The sequence below is a fragment of the Lagopus leucura genome, unplaced genomic scaffold, assembly GCF_019238085.1.
Source record: "Lagopus leucura isolate 7727_CA_CO unplaced genomic scaffold, USGS_WTPT01 Super-Scaffold_100157, whole genome shotgun sequence".
NCBI lineage: Eukaryota > Metazoa > Chordata > Aves > Galliformes > Phasianidae > Lagopus > Lagopus leucura.
In genome coordinates, this window is record NW_024962334.1 from 18,910,113 (window position 1) to 18,926,222 (window position 16,110).

Genomic DNA, 16,110 nt, shown 5'->3' on the forward strand with positions numbered 1-16,110 from the left:
CAGGGACAGGGGTGCTTCCTGTGGCAGGTGAGTGTGGAGCAGTGCCCTGAGCACTGATGGCAGCACTGGTGAATTGTGCTGATGGGGATCAAGCTTGCACACCCATGCTTGTCTCTGTTCTCTCAGAGCTCAGCTTTGGGTGCACTCTGAGCATCATGCTTCGGAAGACTATTGAGCCTATGAGATAAAAATAAGGCAAAAGTAGAGGTGTAGGAAACTTTCACAGTAAGTAACACACTTTCGTCAGCAGGCACTGAGTTCAGCTAGGAACAAACAGGGAATCCTGAAAGCCGAGCTGAGAGACAGACTATCATATGTATTGGCATCGTGTGGGAGAGAGAAATCAAGGCACGTTCGTGCAACTGCCCTGCCTGAAAGTGGGCGTGAGAAAGGCTAATGTTAGAAGCAAAGCTCAAGTGCCTGTGTGCTTGCTGTTTCTGAAAGAGGAAATGAGCACATACTGGGAAGCCCTGGCAGGGAAAGGCAGGGGTTGTTTCTCAGGAAGGGCAGTACTGCCCGAGGCACGGCTAATAGCGTGAAGGCTGCAGACGTGGTTAACGATGCTCTCTCCAGGGCTGCCCTGCACTGCTGTTCCGTGCTGGCCGGCTCTGGTTCTCTGCCGGCTCGGAGCGCACGCCTTCAGAGACTCATCTGCCGGGAACAAATCCCAAAGTCTCTGGCATCCATGAAGGATTCGAGGAGGGAACTCGCCCAGCCCTGGCTCTGCGGGGCTCCGGCCGAAGCCGAGATCCCTGTTTCCCGGCCAGCTCAGTCCTGCGCATGTCTCCCACTCCCCTCCATGTGCCGCATCCCTCCTCCCGCAGCGCCAATCGCCGCATCCCACCTCCTCCTCCCACCCGGCCGGCGGTCCGCGGCTGTGATCACCGCGGCCCTACACAAACTGCTGTCTTCTTGCGCCCCCCACTGCTGATGGGCCGCAGAGATGAAAGGAGCCAAGCCAGGTACTCGCCCATTCTTTTTTTTTTTTTTTTTCCCCCGCGACAGAGAAGCCCTTTTCCCAGAAGCGGGCGGGCGGCGGCACACCGGGCAGGGCAGGAGACAGCGAGTCCGCGGCATCCCCGAGACTGGGGGGCACCGGCACATCCCGATGCCTCCCTTTGAGTGTCACAATTCAGGACAAATTTTCTGGTTCTTTCCGAGCTGACATTAGCATCATTTTTCCAGGCCAAGAGCATTTTGCTCAGACGTAAAAGTTCTGGCAACGCAGCTAGGGAGAGAAATCACTGTTACAGTGTTACATGTGAACTGGAACAAGTCCTTCCAGCACAGCACCTGAGAATGTCATGGCACATGGCCTCCGTTTGGCTGCAGTTGTCCATCTGTCCCTACTGCACTTCCCACTGCCATTAGCTACCCCAAAAATGGAAAGGTGGCTGAGGACTGGATGTGCAGAGTGTGAGTACAGAGGAACAAACACTCCCTTGTGCTTTAGCTGGCTTCACCATCTTCTCCTGTGACATAACATAACACTCTTCACTTAAATCCATGGTATATGCTTTATTCCACATCTTCTCTGACATGCATATCCATGTATCTGTATATAAACACACACGTGCACATTATTTATGACATTTACACATGTAGATATATTCTTCCTGCCCTCGTTCTCTCATTAAAATCCAGTTTCAAAAAATCTGCTCAAATCTGGAAGGACCACATCAACGTGCCAGCACATACCTCCTGCCACGAGTATGCAGCAACCCGAAGGAATCCTTCATTTCCAATCCACAACACCCGTTTTGAATGCTTTTAGTCATGCTGCCAATAAAAATAAAAAATAAAAAGTGAAAGTCTGTGGAACACATCCCATGTGCTGCTCTTTTCTTGTTAAGTGCTCAGGTACGCCTCGATTGCCGATTTTCTACTTAAACCTGACTCCTGCTGGGTAGAAAACGCGAATGACCCGATCTTTATCTCCTCCCCCTCGTCCCCCCCCCCCCCGGCACCAACACGGCAAGACGCTCCCGTATGGAAAGCTTTGAAACTTTTTCTATTCACGGCTTTCCCCCTCCAGCTCTTCTCTCTCCTTTCCCCTCGAGGATTATCACGGGGTTCAGTCCCCGCACCGCAGGGACGCGCCGCCCGCAGCTCTCTGTCCGGCCCGGCCCGCAGCCGGAGCTCGGTCCCCTCGGCAGAGCCGGACACCAGAAAACACGAGAGGAGGCACACGCGCTTTAAACACATTTTGACTCTGTTTTGCCTAGCAGCAGGTTGCCGGGCCCTTGAGACGCATGAAGTGCTCTTTACAGGGAGCCACGCTTTGCTAAGGCATCCCCGACCCCCTCCCTGCTCCCATTTCCCTTGCGGCAAATAAGCACTCCGTAGAGAAGGGAAAATCCTGAGCAAGTTAGTTCTACTTCCTAAATATGCTTAATTGCAGTTGCTAGAGTGCTTGGGGAAAAACCCTACCTATCGTTTTCTATGTTCCTTTTGAAAATACATCTACATAAATTTAAAATAAATAAAGAAATAAATAAAACAAAACCCTCCCAACTCAGATACATAGAGTGTGAAAGGGGAAATGCTCCTTGACACCCAGGCTGAGTGCAAGAGATGCACTAGAAATAGGATAAAGCCAAGAGCGCGTGCTGCCAAACTCCTTCCTAGTGGGGGAAGGCTGAAGGCTGCAGAGGGAAGCTGCACAGTGGGAGCTGGTTGCCCACCCTGTCATGGGTGGATGTGGATTTTCTGTGGAGGAGACAAATCCACCAACCCAATCCAATGGAGCAGTGTGGGCTGAGCTTGCTGCTCACCACACCCTGCAGAGCATCTTCTGCTGAGATGGTGGGAGGGAGAACACCGAACGTTGTGGTAGACAGAACACTTTTAATTGCATGGAGCTTATTATTTTACCCTACAGAAGGGACAGTGAGATGGTTCAGATCCATTGAGGTCATCTGGAGGCTGGCTTCAATGACAGCAGCTTGGAATGTAGCAGTGGGAATGACCTCTATCCCCTACAAGCCTTTCCCCTAATGCCAAAGTCACCAAACCAACTCTGCATTGCTTTATACTGCCCCAGAAGGAGCTGATTTCCAATCCAGTGCTAAGGCCTGGAAAACTTTCTGCCCTTGAGTTGGCAACTCCCAGCAGAACACAGAGTGGACATACCGAAACCATGTGTCCTAAGTGGCTGCCACACACAGCACGCAGCTGAACAGTCATCCTTCCATTTCTTTTCTTTTTTTTTCTTTTTAATGACAACATTGCCGTGTGTGCTTGTATAAATCCTCGGTGATTTCACAGCTCCCCACGGTAATATCACCAGGCTGACTCTTATGATTTCCTCCACGCCTGCACAGTTTTGGATTTATAGGTCTCTTACATACTCATTCACAGAAATAAAAAGGGTGGGAGTGGAGACGACTACATTTCTGGCTGCTTTCTGAAGTTTCCATGCCAGATCCATGCAAGATCTAGTGCTTCGGAAATGTGGGTTTGTAAACCAATCCCTTAACTTGCACCCACATTAGGGGGTTAGGCACACACTCCCATGCACACGTACCCACAAAGTCATGCCTAAAGAAGGGTTAAAATATCCTTCGAGTATGTACTGTAAAAGAAAGAAAAGAAAAGAAAGAAAAAAAAAAAAAGACACCCAAACTCCCCCCAAAAACCAGTCTTGAAGGAATCTTTGTATAGCAGATGCATTAATCCCATATAATAACCACTCTGGTGCCTGCTGGGTCGGAATTCCCCCAGCACTGAGAAATACGAACTTTGTGTGGATTAGGATGAAATCAAATGGATACCTCAGCATGAAAATTGGACAGTGGAAGAGCAGCTGCTGGGAGAGCTGAAGGGTCTGTGTTTGCAGAAGATTAAGGCCCAAGCCAGTCATCACCAGCTCAAGAGAAGCAAATGCAAGTGGCAATGATGACAGGAATCAGGAAAGTAGTGCTCTAAACCTGATAGCTCTTTGCGTAAGAGGAATTCTAAGCTCATCTCTCCATACAGGGGATGTTATTCCACGCTCCTTACTTCTATGCTGTGCGTTTGCCAAGTGTTTTCCTGATGATAGCACAACCTTTAGAGAGAGCCCATCTCTACCTCCCCTGCAAGAAATGGCTCTGCAGGAGAGCTCCACAGAGTAAGTGCCAAGGAAGGCAACACGTGGGTCTTGGTCAGAGCTCTGGCAGATTACAGGAGATCTGTATGTGCCCCACTGAAAGCAGTCTAGAATAGAAGCCAGCACTTCACTCCTAGGACAGGAGCTAATGTATGAGTTAAGGATATTCTCAGTGAAAACAGGGTGTTGGATTTGATATCTTTTAACAGGAATAACATATCCAACATTTTGCTAGAAGCCCAAGTTCTCTTCATGGACCACTGGCCTCTCCGAAGGGGCTGGAAGCAACTATGCTAGAAAGAAGGCAGCCCTTCAGCCAGGTGTCTGCAGGCTTCCCACTCCAGCTCAAGAGAAAGGCACCATCTCCATATGAATGGTAGACGTGCTGCCCATAGACTATACTTTCCATGGCATCAAGCCTTTACACTCGTACATGAGATCCTTCCTAAGGAGCGGCAGTCTCCCACCAAGACCCGTGAACTAGAGTTTCCTGTGTATAAGTACTTGCACTCAGATGCACCTTGGATTCACTAGCTAATCAAATACGTTTTTATTCTCTCTCTGCCTCCTGCTTGGAGGATTTTGCACACTCTTTGTATGACAGAAGTTAATAAGAACAGTTCAGAGGATGTGTGTATCACACACAGAGTTAAAAGTGATGGATATTTCTTTTGAGCCAACCAACACTTTTCAGCGGGTGCTAGCTTTCGGATGCCTACCCATTTACTACATAACAAAGAGGTGGATCTGACCTATGTACCAGGCAAGTTCAATGAGTAATTTGTACTTTGTAATCTGTAGAGTGACACAGCTCCAGATAGAGAGCTGTTATTAAAGAAGTCTGTGACTGGAGGCTAAAGACTTGTTCACACATGGAAATGGCTGTGAACATCCATGCAGAACTTGCTACTCCACCTCAGATCCACACCCCTTCTCAGCCTGGATGAGTTTCCTTGTTAGACAAACCCAAGTTTGCAATGGAGATAAGGAAGAACACAGGATCTCATTCAGAACAAGAATGTTCATGTATGGAGGTACGGGGAGACCCATTGTATTTTAGACTCAGATCCTATCTTAATAGTAGATGCTAATTAGCATGGTGTAATCCTTTCACTAACTTCCTAGTTCATCAGGAGTGTCCTGTGATGGTTTGCACCAGGTTCATCTCATCTAAGTGTAACCAAATTAAACTCAGATGAAGCAAAGGGCTCCTGTAAGTCTCCATGTGGATTTTTGGTTGGAACCACAATGCAGGGCACTTAAATTCTGAACTTAAATTCTGTTGGGTATGAGGTGTTCAAACTAATTTATTTGGAAACAGAGGAGGCCTCATTTGAGCAGAGTAGACCCACTCACCCCCACTGTGCCTGTCAGACCACTGGAGAAATGATGATGCACTCAGATGCAAGTTAGCACCTCGCAGCTATGACAGCACAGCTGATGGACACAGCATCTCATAGTCCACCACAGTGAGATGGAAAATAGGTTTGTAGAAACCACTGCTGGAACACATTAATTAGAATCGCTGACTCCTGAGCCCTGACAGCTTTGCTGACAGGGCAGAAGAGATCTCTACCTTCAGCTGCCTCATCCCCAGCTATTGTTATTAATTAACCTAACATGATTTCAGTTTAAATTAACACACCAGACACCATGGCTGAGGAGCAGACATCCCCCTTTTACAGCTGGAGCAAAAAATAGCAGTAATCTCTTCAGCTACATCAGCTAAATCGAAGATGAATCATCAATCATGGCCCTCAGCTAAATGCTGTGCTACCCAGATACCCTGCTTATGCATTTACTCCTGCTTAAACATCTCATTTCTGTATGAGCAGCTTTTTGGTCAGCAAGAGGGCAACCAGTCAGCATGTTAAGATAGTAATGACTCAGGAATGGGGATGTCACCTATGGAAATGTCACCTGCGGAACAGTTAAACCAAACATTACTTCTGTAGCCTATGTAAATGGGTGCACAGAGAAAACTCACTGAAGTGACAGGGTTTCTTTTGCTGCAGACCAGCTCTGAATCCTCAACAATAAATTGTCCTTGATGTTATCCGTGCTCACAGGGGCTTGTTCTGATTCACAATGCTGCACTCCCATCTGGACCGTTCTGCTGAGCTCAAACTGCTCAGACTGTGGCCATGTCTACATGGCACTCACACGCTGTGTACTGCTGTATGGGATATCTCCAAAACAGCATCTCCAAACCGTGCTAAATCACATTCCAGCCCTGCCTGATTCCACGACACAGGTTTGGGACTGAACCTCATGACATAGTTTAACCAGTTGGAAAGGCTTTTTTTTTTTTTTTTTTTTAATCTCAGAAAAAAATCTGTTTAGAAGGCACTGGAGTGTGGATGATGAATTTAGGAGGAGAGTGGGAGCCAGGAAATCTGGAGCTCCTTTCCTGCCTGACTGCTGGCTCTGTGGCCTTGGGCAAGCCCTAATCTTTCCGACTCCACTTCCCGGCCTGTAAAATATCAGTTGCTTCGTGGTGATGGCTGCAGTAGTGACCGGTTGGCAGTTTTTCTATGGTAAAGAAAACTTTGAACATTATTGCCAGTAGTATTTTAAAGAGGAACAACATCCTCATTGTTCATATTGATATTTAAGGACAATAAGCTCAGAAAAACCCACCCGCTCACCCTATTCATTAGGATCACTTTACAGCACTCCTCCACAAGTCTGTGTCTGGAAAAGGGACAAATCCAGTTTGTAATCCGATTCATCTGCTTAGGGGCATCCCAGGCATTATACAGCTGCTGTGCAACATCTGAAATGGAAACAGCCCAATTTTCATCAGAGCAGATTTCGACTGGAAGAAAATTTTTTTAAATGGCAATCTTCACGCTTTTCTCTCAGGCTTCTATCCTGTACCACTTTCTCTTTTTACCCATTTTGATCACGCAAAAACATCTCCCTTTTCCCTCTCAGCAAGTTAAAATGAAACTCCTGAAACTTTGCAGATTTAACATCTCTGTTTAAGATTTTTTTTTAATGAAAAATGGCTGCTTGCTGTCAACTCTTTTTCAAGCCACCTATGTTCTCAACCCACTCCCAGGGCAGACTCTGGCCAAGTAAGCTGCTGCTATCTTGTGTTTCCTAGCTGTCCCCAGTGCTTGTCCACCATCTCTTTACCCAGAGATAGAAAACCCAGTGTGGTAGGGGACATCTCTGTGTTTTCCACTGTCTCCAAATCCAAGTCCCACTTAATGGTGCTAAGCAGCAGTGGCAGTAATTACAGCAGTGAAGAGGTACAACGAAGGATTTGTTATCCCTAGTAATTCCTCACTGCTGGAGCAGTCCCAGGGGCCATTCTCAGCCTATCTGACCCATAAAGACAGGCGCAGCCAAAAGTTCCTGGCCACCCTTGCTCCAGGACTTTGTATGGAGGGGTGGGAAGCTGAACCAAAGGACCCAACTGTAGTTCGGGCTCTTCAGAGGTGGCAAATATATTCCATCTGTCACACCACTGCTTGGCTCTGTGAGCACTAAGTAAATTTGAAATATAGCCCAAACCCTCTATAAAAGGGGGTAATAATGTAAACCTCCAAGATCTATAACCAATGCTTTGCACTCTCTAATGTTCTGTTGTAGATTTTATTGCAAGAATGTTTAATAGAAAGTCATTTACCTACACCCACATCCTGGGTAGGACAATATTGTCTGACAAGTGTCTGTCTGGAGGAAACCACAGCAAAGCCATCATAACCAACTTTTTGTGGAAAAGAGCCTTTCTTATTAATTCTGTAGTCTCTGGTTATTTCCCTTCCATTTCCTTGATTCCAGACCTCACTTGCCATTGCCCCTGTGGTGCCTACATGCTCTGCTTAGGAAGCTTTAATAGAGTTTTCATCTCTCATGTGACAAAGAATCACACAACAAGGAATGGCCCAAGCTTTTGTCTAGATTTCTCACAAAAATCCTGGAACTAATTTCACAGTGCCACACTCATGAGAGGACTGACACTGCAGTACTCAGCCATAAACAACCACATATTTCCCAAAGTGTATAAGCACATGAGTGTAGGGGGATGGACTTGGAAGACACCAAATGACTCCTCTGGAGAAGCATCCTTCCACCAGCTGGGAGAAGGAGCTCCTCCAGGGCTGTGAGGTGAGTGCAGAAGGGTGCTCAGCCTTTGGCTCTGAGCTGGCTGCTGTTCCAGGGCAGTGGTTATTCATCACCTGTATGATTCTAGTTGAACGGTGTGGGTAGATCTCCATTTTGAACAAGACGCTCACACGAGTTGAAATAAAAAAATGAGACGGGAGGCAGGAGAAGTAGCTGCTGTGCCTGATGGCCACTGATCCTTTCCATGTGAGGGGGTAACCTTTGGTAACCCTGGCCCCATGTCATGTGACAGGGCCAGGAAATAAACCCTGGGCTCTTACCAGCACTCCTGTGTGTTATACCTTTATTGCAGTGATGACAGGTTGATGGCTCCACTGAAAGGTTCTTTTCCTTCAGGGAGTCCTGTCCAATGTTCAGCTTTATCCGTCCATAAATGCTGTCTAAGTAGTGTAGGGTCCTGGAAAAGGTTCCTGCTTCCCCCCTACCCTCCTGCCAAAGGCTGGCTGGGAAAGGGGCCCCTCACCTGCCTGTCAAAGTCACTAACTCACTGTCACCACGGCCAGCTTTCTCCTCTTCACAAGTGGAGGGCACTTGCCTCCATGGGAGACTTTCAGAAGGATCCTCCTTCCCCCCTCCCTGCCCCATCCCATTCCATCCCATTCCAAACCATCATGCTAAAAGAGCAGGCAATCCTCACATGCTTTTCTTGGATCTCAGAAAGACTAAGAAAAGAAGCTCTCAATTTAGATAACTCCGCTGACAGACCATAGAATGACATATAGGTTTCTCCCTCCCCCCCCCCCGCCCCCCCCCCCCCCTTACAGTTTTATTTCTCCATTTTCCTTCCTGACAATAATCAGAGGATTTTGAGATGCTACAGGGTTACCCTATGTGCAGGGTTGCTGTAGAGATATTGAGAATAAAAATCGTAATCATAATCAACTGAATAAATAAATGAAATAGGAAGGCTGCTGATCACAAATTGAGAGCTCCCAGTATTTGAATGCAATTATTGCCTGTTTTATTCCTCCCCCCACGCCCCCCAGCTCTCTGTTAATTACCACTCGTGGGAAAGGTAAGCTGACCGGTTTGATAATTCCCAGCACCACAACAAGTGGTAGGAACGAGTTTAAACTGGAGATCCTGAAAGCTTTCTCTTTGCATAATGACGAATTTATAGCTTGGAAACTAAATATTTGTTCAAAGAACTTTTGGAGGTGTTTGAGCACACAGGGGAGATGAAATGGCAGATTAAATATTTCATTTACATGCGATAAGCACGGCATTAAGTCCTATCTTAATTCTTCACCTGTTTTCTGAAATCCTTTGACAAACACGAGGCGTTTCAACTCTGTCGAGCAGCTCTGGGGCTCGTGGGGCTGTGCTGTTTCTGGCCGGGAGCACAGGGACGGACTCCGGTCCTTAACGGGATCCTGCGGCTCAGGCTCGCTCCTTTTTAGCAGGAGGCATTTGCAACGCTCTGCTGCTGGGGAAGGATGGGGCTGCGCCCAGGAAACCAGATCTCGCTGCAGGGGGCACGCTCCGGGGACGAGCTCGGGAGAAAGGCTATAAATAGAAGAAACAAGCCGATAAACAGCAAACGGCGCTTTGCGGTGGGAGCGGGACCCGCAGCTCCCGGGGCTGTGGGTGCTCGGCGCGGCGGTCCCTGCCGTCTCGCTCTGTATAAACCTGAAAGTCTGCAGAGGTGCGAGACGGAGCCCCTCCCGCACACACGCTTCTACACAGGCTCTGCTCTCTCTCCTTGCCAGCAGAAATGCAGAAGAGAGAGAAAAAAATCACTCTCCCGCAGGCTGCATTCAGGGAAGAAAAAAAAAAAAAAAAATACATGTGTTTATCCATAGATTTAGGGGATCGTTCCAGAGTAGAAAGTATGTGTAAACATGCAAATTTGTACTCCATCTAGAGTTTACTGGAACAAAAGTTATTCCTTCCTTGTACTTCTAATAGGGAAGATTAAAGCAGTACCAAATGTGAGCATTAGCGGCTTTGGAAAAGGGGTTTGCTCTTTATGCCCTAAATGCCTAAACCTAATATTTGGAGGTGGCACACAAGCTGTGATCATAAAACGGGTTTTACTGGGAAGCCATGTTTACTTCTTGTTTATCAGACTTATTTTAATTCATTCTGGGTAGGTTCCAAGAGCTGTGCTGGAGATTAAAGGCAACTGCACACCCCAATTAGCAGCCAGTCCTTTCTAAGCAAAAATATTTCTGAGGGGCGAGATGAAAGTGGGATCATTCTGTTCATGAACAGTTGGGCACTGGGGCGGATTACTTATCTCTAGACAGCTCTACCTTGGGCTTGAACCTCTCAAGATTTAAAACGAATGTCCTCTTAGAAGTGAAATCCCGTTTGAAAACGCCTCTCTGGGAGTGACAGTCGATAGAGCTGTGTGGTACGAGGGCACTGACCGGCAAGACAGCGGCTCTGTGCAGGGCTCTGAGCTCCCCGGCGGAAAATGTAGCTCTGGGGCACTGATCTCACGTGAAACTCTTCAACTGAAGTCGCGGTGGAGGCCATAAAAATCTTCGCTTCCATTCAAGCGAGGCAGCAGAATATTCGCACATTTCAGGGGGGACGGTGAGGTGTGGGGCTCAGTAGAGCGTGTTCAAAAGGACCTCACAGCTCCACCATCTCTTTCGGAAGGGTAAGCGGGTGCAAAGCAAGATTTATAGGCCTCTGTGAAGACGTGAGAATTCGGTCTTTCGGGTATAAAATATGCTCCAGAATAAAGTTTCGAGGTTTATTTGCTCGGTTTTTAGTTGATAAACTCCATATTACTCCGAAGGGAAACACTCCTCCGGTTTACCGCACGCACAAGACGAGATTTACTCTCGCACAGAGGCTTTGCGCCCCCTTACCATCGCGAAAAACACTCTTTGGCCGCGGCCGAGCAGCGCGCTGAAGGCAGCCCACGCCCGGCGCCCCACGCCCCAGGCGGCGATGCCCCCTCCGAGCCCCGCGGAGCGGAGCGGTCGCGCCCCGGTGCTCACGGACGGTCCCGCCGCGGCGGAGCCGCATGGAGCAGACGGCTGTTAGCAGAGCCCCCGTGCCGCGGGCTCGGCAGCTCTGTCCCCCCGCCGTTACCCCGGGGTAAGTCTCCGGCGCCTCTTATTAACCTTCTAATGAGTAGGAGAGCCTGGGAAGGCGAGCCACCGAGCCGGGCTGAAACCCCCGGGATCCCGACGGGGACCCCGACGACTGATTTATTTTCTGTCATTGTTTTACCAGACAATGCTCGCTTCCCGAGGAACTTCGGGAGGCTCGGCCGAGTATTGTTTGGAAATATCTTTGCAAATACCCCGCGTGCCCTTCGTTTCAGCCAATCGCAACACCTCTTCGGCTCGAACGAGAGAAAGCTCGGATCCTGCCTTTTATTGAAACCAGCGGAGGACTTCGGGAGGAGGGGGCGGGAGGGGAGGAGAAAAGGGGAGGGGGAGCGGGGTCGCGGGGAGCTGTCCGTCGGCATTAATCACGGGTCCGCTTTGTCGAAAGGAGACAGCGCCAGTGTGTGCAGCGCACATGTGCCGACGGCCGCTCTCCCCTCTTCTCCTGGGCCGGGAACCTCACCTGCACCGGGCGTCCCGGCCCTGCGCGGGGCCCCGCGGAGCGCGGAGAAGGCAACGCGGCCGCGGAACCCCGGCACCTGAGCGGCTCGAGGCCCGCCCGCAGCCGCGCCCGCAGCTCCCCGTCGGGTGCCCTCGCCCCGTCGCCTCCGCGGGGTTTTCCCCTTTCCCTTCGCTTTCTGTCTCCCTCCCTGCCCCCGCCGCACCTCGCTTTGAAGCACGCGGGGTGACAGTCTTGAAGCAGGTTTGTCCCCAGCTCGCTGGGGCGGGTCCTCGCTCTGACAGCCGGCTGGGGGCACGGCACTGCGGCACGGCTTCTAGGCACAGCGCCTGGCTGCAGGTTTCCATGTGCTGCTTTGGCTGCCCTCCTCGCGAGCCCTTCGAAACACTTTTGCATAAAACAACATTTCGAACATGCACTCCCGCACATCGACAAACACATCCGTGGTGTATCGGACTGTAGACGTGAGTGCGGTGCGCCTACCTCCCTCCTGTAAGTGACCCTTTGGATACTTCGGGGATTTTCCTTCTTCTCTTTGCCCGTCTTCCTGACATGCATTTGCCTTTAGTCATCAATCGGGCAGAAGTTTTTCGGGGCGATCTCTGCGGGAGAAACCTCTATTCATCTGAAGGAGCCCCATGTCCCCTGCTCTGAAAATAACATAATATATTCAGTGCAGGAGTGCGTCTTCGGCACAAACGAGCCTAGAGCGCAGCCCACATCCTGGTCCTTATTTCCCGTGAATCGGGCGTTTGTATCCACCGATGTGAGTGCTACTTATTCCTCGCTGAACAAAAGTCCCCATCAGCTCCCGAAGGCGGAACCCCGGTGGGAGCGGGGAGAGCGACTCGCGGTGGGCTCACATGGCATGAAGGGCAAACGGACTGCAGGAGCAGGGAGCGGGTGGCCGTGCGGACACAATCTTCCTCTTACAGATGCTTCCAGCTCCTCTCGTGGGGACATCGCGTTCTCCCCTTCGGCTGCCCATCTCCCATCCCCAGAAGGATGGGTGCATGTCGCAGCCCACCCAAATTCACCCTGCCCCGCTCCTCTGCTCGGAGATGCAGCTGGAGGAGTTCCGTTGTCGCAATTATTATTATTATTTTCATCATCATCATTATTATTATTATCATCACCATAACTTTTATTATTGTTATAAGAGGTCCCACCACCCGAGCCAGTTAGCATAGAAACCCTCCTGTACACATACATTCATTCCTCTCCCAGGTGTTGGGATGGGAAGAAGTATTTTGGCTGTGTTATAGCTGATGCTTTCCCAGCCAGCTTCTTTCCCAGTGTTCTATCCGTGATGGTACGATCCATCTCACCCTTCCATAGAGAAGGTAATACTGCATTTCTTCTGCATTCACAACCTTTCTGATGTCCCTCCTTGCAGATGAAATGTCCGGCTGCTGAAAGAAAAAGAGGGAAAAATTAAAAAAGAAAAGAAAAAAAAAAAAAAAAGCAAAAAATAAAAAGGAAAAATAAGAAGGAAAAATAAAAAGGAAAAATAAAAAGGAAAAAAAATCAGAAGACTGTGAAAGGAATAAAACCCTAAGTCCATAAAGATGAAATGTAACGAGAATGTTGAATACATAACGCTGCTATATAACAGTTTCAATTAGTTGAGTAAGTCCTCTGTAACGTCTTGTAAAGGTGTAAGGACACGTTTACAGTATAAGCAACATAATGTTCTCAACTGTACGAGTTAATTATTTCCAGATTTCCTTTTTTTTTTTTTTTTTTTTTTTTTTTTTTAAGAAGAGGTGAGTTTCACAAGTAAAGGCTCTGTCCGGGTATAAAACAACCGATGCATTTTTCCAGCACTAAACATTACGAGTTTGTAATTAAAAATGGAGGACAGAACGGACAGCTAAATAAACGGACTTGGGGATTTTAGGGAGAATTTTCTCGGGACCGTTCAGAAATAAGGGAGCACTCTTTTGTCTAACGCTGAGCTGCGGTTATGGCGATCGTGCCTCCTTAGCGCAGAGATACGAGAGCCGAGCAGCGCCGATACAGAGGGCGATAACGCCGCCGGTACGGCCGCGGAGCTAACGCGCTCTGCGCAGCGCCCGGCTGCCGGGCAGTGCGGAGCAGAGATTCGGGCTCCTCCATCCGCAGCGCTACCAAACGAAGCTGAGCGAAGATGCTTGATTTCTTCTTGAACGCTTCCGAACGCCTCGAAACGACCGCTGTAAGGTCTCTGGCGTTCTGCAAGGTCGGTGCATAGCCTCGGCTCTCCCTGGTGGCTGCGTTACGCTTCTTCCCCTCGATGCCCCATTGCTCCCGCGGGGACCCGTGGGACATCACTCAGCCGGCGGGGCCGAGGGGCAGAGCCCAGCAGGGAGGCGCCGTTGCCCTTTTTCGCTTTCCTCTCGCCGCGTCTCCAAGGCGGCCGTTCGCTCATCTCCGTCTTTGTGTGCCGTGAAGGTCGCCGGGCTGCGAGCGCTCTGTGCCCGAGGAATTGAACTTGCCCCCACTCCACTGTGGAGACGAAATTTCACCCTTCCTCCCTGTGCGACTGCGCTGCCCGCTGGAGCCCTCTGTTTGTAGCTTGAGCCCACCTCCCTCCTGCCGGTTCTACTATAGTTTCCCCGGTATTTCTGCACATTTTAATTTCCTTCAGAGCGGGTGTAAAGCCTCTGTGGGTCAAACCGGTGATGAGAACGTTTTTATTTTTCTTAAAGGATGGGATTTCCCATGCTTGGGCCTTTCCTGCAATAGAGCCCAGGACCTAAGGCTCCCTGTGAAAGCTTTGGCTTAACTCCCTGCGCTTCACTGCTTCCAAGCATATACCGAGGCAAAGCAAGTATTCATTGGTAAAAATCAGCACAAAAATTAGCTGTCACCGATTGATTGCCAATAAAAAGGCCCACAAATCCCCCTCACTTGTACGTGTTAACCAAAAGTTGTCTGATTTAAAACCAGGTGCTAGCGGCGGAGCAAATAAAGACTTCCAGATTTCTATTAAACAGACATCATTTGCTGCACTTTTTGTTCACGAGGAGCAGCTCACCTTGGGCTCACATGCCGTGTCCTCACTGTGGGGACAAGAAGGAAATCCTGCCGAGGATTCAGGGAGAGGTTTAAGCACTGAGCTGGGAGCTTGTCAAAGGTAAGGCTTTCGGAGAAGGAAACACTCAAATGCGCCGAGTCATTGGCCAACTAGAAATTTTTTAATTTTACGATGTTTGTAATTCTATGCATATATATATACGTGTATGTACATCCCAAAGCCTTCTCTAGATTTCTGTATGGGTCACTGTATGCACACACGCTGAGGGAGGCAGAGCGGCACTTAAGAGTGAGGAAGGGTTTCTGAGTCCTGTGAGGAGTCTGAAGGTACACTGCAGAACTAGAAACCTGGGAGCCATGATTCTTGGTTTAGTTTTGTTTTCCTTTCTTTTTTTCTTTTTTTTTTTTTTAATTTTCTATTATGATCATTGTTTTCGGGGAGCTCATTGTTTTTGTTTTGTTTTGTAGTAAGGTAACAGGAGCAACGAGTTTCTAATCTCTATTGGCAAAAGCATATTTTCACTTCTGAGGGCAAGAAGAACGGGAATGTGTCTCTGACCCGCACCGGGAACATATATTGTTCTGAAGTAGAAATGTCAAAGTAAAGTCATTTACCACCTGGACGTCCTTGACTTCGGATGATTAAAGTTTAATCCGAGGTGTGTGCACAGCTTTACCGTGTTATTTAAACACATCAAAGGTCATAAAGGGATTCCAATAGCATGAATCGTACATCTCTGTGGAGAAATCTGTGTTTCATCCCAGACTAAGCTGCACAGAGCTCGTTAAAGAATGAGAAAATAAAGAGAAAGAAAAGGGGTTGGAAGCGGGAAAAGGAATACAATTTGCACAGAGGATGGCAGAGTTCAAAGCGGCCGGAGGGTCGCCCACTCGGGGGCTACGCTCGGGCAGGGCAGAGCCCTCCGCAACCATTAGCTGCACAGACATCTAGCGGGAAAGCCTCGCCACTGCAGCCCGCCCTCCTCGGCCCCCGGGCAGGCGCTTACCGGCTCTCGACCGCCCGGTTCCGTCCTCTCCTCCGGCCGCTTCTCCCCGCCGCCGCCTCCCGCCGAGAGCCGCCGAGCAGCGCGGAGCGGGCAGCGAGCAGCGGGCAGCGGGCAGCCCCGTGGAGCGGCCCTCGCTCGCCCCCATTGGAGGCCGTCGCCGCCACCCGGCCCCGCCCGGGACCTGCCCCGACGGGACGGGCCCCCCCCAGACCAGACCAGGCTCGGCCCCGCTCCCGCGACCCCTCCGCCCGCCGCTCTCCGCGCGGCTCTGCCCGCCGACGCGCTCGCTGTGCCACGGGCGGTGCTCCAGAGGCAGGCGAGGCTCTCCCC